Source organism: Ipomoea nil, unplaced genomic scaffold, assembly GCF_001879475.1.
Source record: "Ipomoea nil cultivar Tokyo-kokei standard unplaced genomic scaffold, Asagao_1.1 scaffold2845, whole genome shotgun sequence".
Taxonomy (NCBI): domain Eukaryota; kingdom Viridiplantae; phylum Streptophyta; class Magnoliopsida; order Solanales; family Convolvulaceae; genus Ipomoea; species Ipomoea nil.
The window spans coordinates 1,718,671-1,725,418 of record NW_017619273.1 but is presented as its reverse complement, the minus strand read 5'-3'; the positions used below and the strand labels follow the sequence as shown (position 1 = coordinate 1,725,418).

General features: G+C 31.2%; 1 long non-coding RNA gene across 1 annotated transcript; it reads right to left on the bottom strand.

The window, feature by feature from the left end:
* Nucleotides 1-1,658: 1,658 nt before the first annotated feature.
* On the bottom strand, nucleotides 1,659-3,829 carry LOC109159713. Its single transcript, XR_002050639.1, has 5 exons — nucleotides 3,606-3,829; nucleotides 2,791-2,852; nucleotides 2,330-2,399; nucleotides 2,141-2,179; nucleotides 1,659-1,925 (listed from the first exon to the last, which is right to left on the bottom strand). It is a non-coding gene; the product is annotated as an uncharacterized LOC109159713 (long non-coding RNA).
* Between the last annotated feature and the right edge of the window lie 2,919 nt (nucleotides 3,830-6,748).

The following is a 6,748-nucleotide window of genomic DNA, read 5'->3' as shown; positions in this document are numbered from 1 at the left end:
TAATTATATATATATATATATATATATATATATATATATATATATATATATATATATAGAGAGAGAGAGAGAGAGAGATAGAGATAACCATAAAATTACCATAGTAATTACACAGAAGGAAAAGAATGATAGTTTATTTTTTTCTCATAGTAATATACCTTAAGTATATAAATATAAATATTATCAATTGTAAGTATAAATATATATATATATATATATATATATATATATATATATATATATATATATATATATTATCAAAAAAATTTATTTGTAATAATATTTTAAAAATATTTGGATCCATATATAATTATATAAATTATAATAATGTATGTTATATAGTGCAATTGATGAAATGAGTTGTATTGATTATGTTTTGTGATATTATATTTGTTTGGATTCGAGCAAATCATTGCCTAATTACCCGTGCAATGCACAGATAAATGTTTTTATTATATATTTAGATAATAAAATATAAATATATGTTTTTATTACCAGGATTATGTGGTCTAATGATATCCGGGTTGGACTTCCATTTGGAAGATTGTAAGTTCGAGCCTCAGTGGAGGCGTTATTAGCTCTCTGTGTCTCAGTAGGTTGAGAAAGTATATGAACAGATACTACAATGTAATAGAGCTAGTAGCATGCAAAAAAAAAAAAAAAAAAAAAAAAAAAAAGATAATAAAATTAAAGATAAAATTATAAACAATTCTAATATATTATTCGGAGATTTTGTAAAGGGATAAGAAAGTATATGTGCTATAATTTTAATCCAAATTATTAAAAACCAATACTTTTCCATTTTTTTCGCAAAATCTTCTTTATATTCATTAGATTAATAGTAAAATACCCTTTTGCAAGATCTTTCTTATATTCATCATATTCATTAGATTAATAGTAAAATAACGCGTTAAAATAATTTTAGAAAATTATGGCTTCTCAAATTACGGATTCTTTTTCATTTTTTTTATTTTTTACTATTAACCATATTATTATTAAGTACTTTCAAAAAAAATATTATTATTAAGTGTTTGGGTGGAAACTTAAAAAGTGAATTTTGTTTTTAATAAGTATTATGATTCCCTAATTAACTGATTATTATTATTCCTTAATAAGTATGACTGATTATTATATAAAAAGAAATGGAGAAATTCCTAATTGACTGAAAATGGAAAAGGAAAATATTACTGATTATTATTCTTAACACTACAAGAAAAATCGCAAATCGCGACGGAAAAATTCCGTCGCGAAACAGCAAAATTCCGTCTTCCGTCGCGAAATAGCAAAATTCCGTCGCAAATCACATTTTGCGACGGAATCTGTTCCGTCGACTATCAGCTTGTCGTATTTTAGTATGCGACGGAAAAATTCCGTCGCAATAAGGCGTCGCAAATTTGCAACGGAAATTTTTCCGTCGCACTTTGGCAACGAAAATTATTCCGACGCTAATTTCGTCGCTATTTTAGAAACACATATTCCGTCGCCATACTCTTTTTTCCGTCGCTATTCCGTCGCAATTTCGTAACATTTTTTAATTATTTTTTAAATATTTATTTATAATTAATATTTTTAAATAATTTTATGAGCTTTTAAAATATTATTTAATATAAAACTACAATGGCATAGTAAAACACAATTAATTCTAAAAAATAACATAATTATAAAACATTATCAATCCATTTCAATTAATAATACATTATCAATCTACATTTAATAAATAATAATAGTTAAATTCAAATCTAAACAACAATATAGTAGTCTTAACAAACAACAATACACATTAAGATCAACGGAACCACAATATGAACTAAGTCCATAAATTCTTCTTTTCTTGTCATGTCCGCGAACCGCATCATAGTATAATTTATTATCATCTACTTCTCTCCATTTTCTGTCTGCTCCACAATTTATAAAGAGAGAATGTCCTGTAGACAAAGTAAAACCCTGAGAAGCTATTGTAAATAAGTAAATAGTTTTCTCACACAATTGGTGGGCAGTGAAACTTACATCGAGACGATTTTCCACTACTACAAATCATGAATGGGATTATGCATCACATCAATTTGCAAACTTAATGAAATGAAATGATCAACAATCTAACAAATATCAACAAGTAGTTGACTATATTCAGGGAACTTACAAGTCACTCTTTGGAACTGAATAGCTGGAGACTAAATTTCTGTCAAAAGACAAGGCAGCTTAAGTAATATATTTAATATATCAATACATGTTTGGTACATAGTGCTGTGACCAGGGGTGAGGCACAGAAACAAGTTTGAGAAAAAATAGTGAATGCTTTGCATGTTCAAGGTGACTAAAAATTCCATACCTTGTTATTGTTGGCTAATAACCTGACAAGGTTTGCTGCAACTTTAACAGTTTTTGGCTGCCCATGTATCCTGAATAAATAAAAACAATATTCATGACCAAAGATCTTTAATCAGTAGAGTACATGGACGTCCATAGAAACTAATTATAACTCAGTACCAACCAAATAAATGATAATTATTAAGAAGTAAACACTATTTGAGGAGATACAAACCACCCTCTATATGTCATATGCAAACTTAAGTGTAACACTGAAATTGCATGAGTTAACAGTATACTCACAACTGACATCATAAGTTCATAACAAGGTACACTATTTTTCGTTGGCATTCTGAACTGGTCATTAAAGAAAGGCTCCTCATTAAGTGTAATTGACAAAGGAAACAAGAAGAAAATCCACATGGATGAGAAACCGTTCATCAAGCACTTTTTGGAATGATAACACTTGTTACAGATACCAACCTAACCAAAGGCAAATTTGCTCCATGTCCTAAGTATCCCTTGGAATTGAAGTTTAACAAAACCTGCAATACCAAAAGATAAAGTCTAAACAAAAGAGCAAAGCATCACATAACTGAAATCGCACAAAACCTCAATAGAGAAGGGCTGGCAATTTAAGATAAGCATTTAAAAAATTAAACTTAAATAAATCAAAATTGTACATACAACAAAATCTTCTCCTGCCAAGCCAAACTAATATTTTACTCTCATGCCTGTTTTAGCATGCAGAAGTATTAACAGGGCACTATATGACTTCAATAAATAGAAAAATTAGGATTCTTAGTAGCAAATTCAACCGAGTATCACAATCAATAGAACTAAACCAAGTTCACTTTATATACCACATCTTTTATACAACAAAAATATCACAATAAATAAAGCATGTGTCTGATTCACACAGAAATGCAGAACAATCAGGTTGATAGTTATACATCACTGCAACAAGAAGCAATATCACACATTTCTGCTGAAGATACATTCTCTAAAAATCAAGGGCTCAGCTCGGATAACTCCAAAGATTAACTGCTAAAACATTCCAATCGAAAACAAAAATCAAAGTTCTTCAACAAAAGCTATGGAAAAGTCCATTCAAACAGCAAATCGATGGATTCCCGAAACACTAAAACTTCAAAAATAATCATAATATATTAAAACATATATATATGACAACAAAAATTCGAAACACATAACCAAAAATTCAAAATAAAGAACAACAATTCAAAATAAATAACCAAAAAATCGAAATAAATAAATAAAAATTTGAAATATTAACTTACAGACGGTGGCGTCGGCGGTGGCGTGTGGGGTCGGCGTCTTCGTCAATGGCAACTCTATCCGTCAATGGCGGCGTTCGCGGTGACTTTTATTGCAGGTCACGGCGAAGTGGCAAGCGTCGCAGTCGGAGAACATGGCTATGGAGGTTTGCTGCTGTGCTGCACTGTTGGTGCTGAGGATGGAGAGTGCTAAAGGGAGACGAGAGAACAAGATCTGAAGAGGAAAACCCTAAATGAAAGTGACGGAATTAAAATGCAAGACAAGTATTAAATTATCTTCTTTTTTTTTTTTTAAACAAACAAAAATTTTAAGAAACAATTGCAATGGAATTAATTTTGTCGTTAATTCGGTCGCAATATTTATTTTTTTAAAAAAAAAATCCTTCTTTCGCGACGGATGAAAATTCAGTCGCAATTTTCGTCGTCATTTTGCGACGGAATATCATTTCGTTGTATTTTTCGTCGCTAAATGGACGACTTAATTTACATCCATCGCAAATTCCATCGTGAATATTTTGCCGCCAAGATTTCGCGGGTTTAATTTTCATTTGCGCCAAAAATCGCGACGGAATTAATTTCCGTCGCGAATTTGCAATGGAAACTATTCCGTTGCCATAACCGTCGCTATTTCACGACGGAATAGTTTCCGTAGTGATTTTCCATCGCGATTCGCGATTTTTCTTGTAGTGTAATAAGTATTATTATTCCCTATTTGACCGATTATTATTATTATTTCTTAATAAGTATTACTGATTATTATAGAAAAGGAAACAGAGAAATCCTTAATTGACCGAAAATGGAAAATGACAATATTTTACTGATTATTATTCCTTAATAAGTATTATTATTTCCTAATTGACTAATTATTATTATTCTTTAATAAGTTTAGATAATAAATTAAAGATGAAATTATAAACAATTCTAATATATTATTTGGAGATTCTGTAATATATTAAGTAAAATTGTATTAGGGATAGAAAAGAATCTTTGCGGTAATTTTAATCTAAATTATTAATGACATATTCTTTTATATTTTTTCGTAAAATCTTCCTTATATTCATAATATTATAATTAATAGTAAAATAATGCCCTGTAATTTTAATCTAAACTATCAATAACCAATTTTTTACAACTAACCTTATTATTATTAAGTTTTTGGGCGGGAAGTTAAAAAGGAAAATTTTGTTTTTAATAAGTATTATTATTCCCTAATTGACTGATTATTATTATTCCTTAATAAGTATTATGTATTATTATAGAAAAGGAAACGGAGAAGGATCCCTAATTGATTGAAAATGAAAAAGAAAAATATTATTGATTATTAATTATTATTCATTTTCTATTGAATGATTATTGTTATTATTATTATTATTATTATTATTATTATTATTATTTCTTAATAAGTATTATTATTCCATAATTGATTTAGATTATTATTATTCTATAATAAGTATTACTGATTATTATAGAAAAGGAAACGAAAATTACTTAATAAGTATTACTGATTATTATAGAAAAGGAAACGGAAATTACTTAATAAGTATTACTTATTATTATTTATTTTCTATTGTTTGGATGGGAATATACGGTAGGAGGAATTTTATTTTTAATAATACTATGAATTCTTTCCTTCCATCCAAACTATGAGTGTTTATTCGGTTAATTTGATTAATAAATATAATCAATAAATTTTGTAAAAACATTAGGAATTTTTATATCAACCTTATACGATGTATGTGTTCAAACAATTGTTATAGGTACTGCTTTAACATTAAACAATCTGTGAATAATTGTACCGATCGTTCCCCACGACCTCATAGCCAAGACAGGGCTTCTTTGCATGCAAGTGCATCGGCCATAAGCGGAGAAAGACAGTCTGGTAAGAGTGCACTGAAAGCCAATATATATCTCCCCTCCTCGTCGATCAGGACCGCCCCCACTGTGGCTTTCCCCATGGTTGGCATAAAACCAGCGTCGAAGTAGCATTTCCGTGTTGGCTCGTGGTGATGTGGCGAGACCGGCTTGTCTTCGGCAAGGATCGGTTGCTGCTGTATGGGCGCCGTGGTAACGGCAGACTGGTGCGCCCCAGGGGCTGTCGGTCCATGCAGGTTGTGTCGACACGGATGGGCCTGACGCCATGCATGCACCACGGCATCGGCCGAAGCAACCACCTTTTGCGGCCGCAGTAGGTATGCATCCCATACCGCTCCGTTTCTGGTTCTCCAAATATAGTATAAAATTGCAACTGTGTGAATAATCTGGTCAGCGTCTAAAACATTTAATAGATCACTAAACCAAGTATAAAAAATATTTGTTGTAATCATGTGGATTGGAAGGTGAGATTGAGCCCAAATGGAACTAGCATAATCGCATGTTACTAAAGCATGCATTGTATCTTCATTCATAATCCCACACACGGCACATGTAGGTTGAATTTCCACTCTCTTTATAATCAAATTTTCTGTGGTAGGGAGAATATCGTTCAAGGCTTTCCACAAAAATGTTTTCCATTTGGGGGATTTTGAGCTTCCATAAACTCACCCATTTATCAAAAAACTTGCAGTGTTATCATAATTTCCAACAATGTGTCTGTAGCCACTTTTCACAGTATAATTACCTCCCTGATCCTCATGCCAATACCACATGTCCTCATTGTCCGGTGATATTGGTATTCTGGATATACGAGCTACATCAGTGGGGTCAAAAATATCCGCCAGAATATCCTGATCCCAGGTCTGTGTTTCCTGATCTATGAGTCCCATAACAGTTGCATCGTTCAAATAAGGGGGCTTTTCTGTGTGGATCATTGGGTCCTGCTGGTCTTGGAGCCATGGGTGCTCCCAAATAAGAGTTGTTTCCCCCTTCCCAATTCTGCGCCTGACACCACCACAAACCATATCCTGTGCAGCCATAATACTGCGTCAGCAGAAGCTGGGATTATTCCCCATACTAGCATTATAAAAGGTTCCTTTTGGGTAGTACCTTGCCTTATAAACCCTTGAGACCAAAGAGTCAGGTTTAGTTAGAAATGTCCATGCCTGTTTACCCAGCATTGCTATGTATAATATATATATATATATATATATATATATATATATATATATATATATATATATATATATATATATATATATATATATATATAT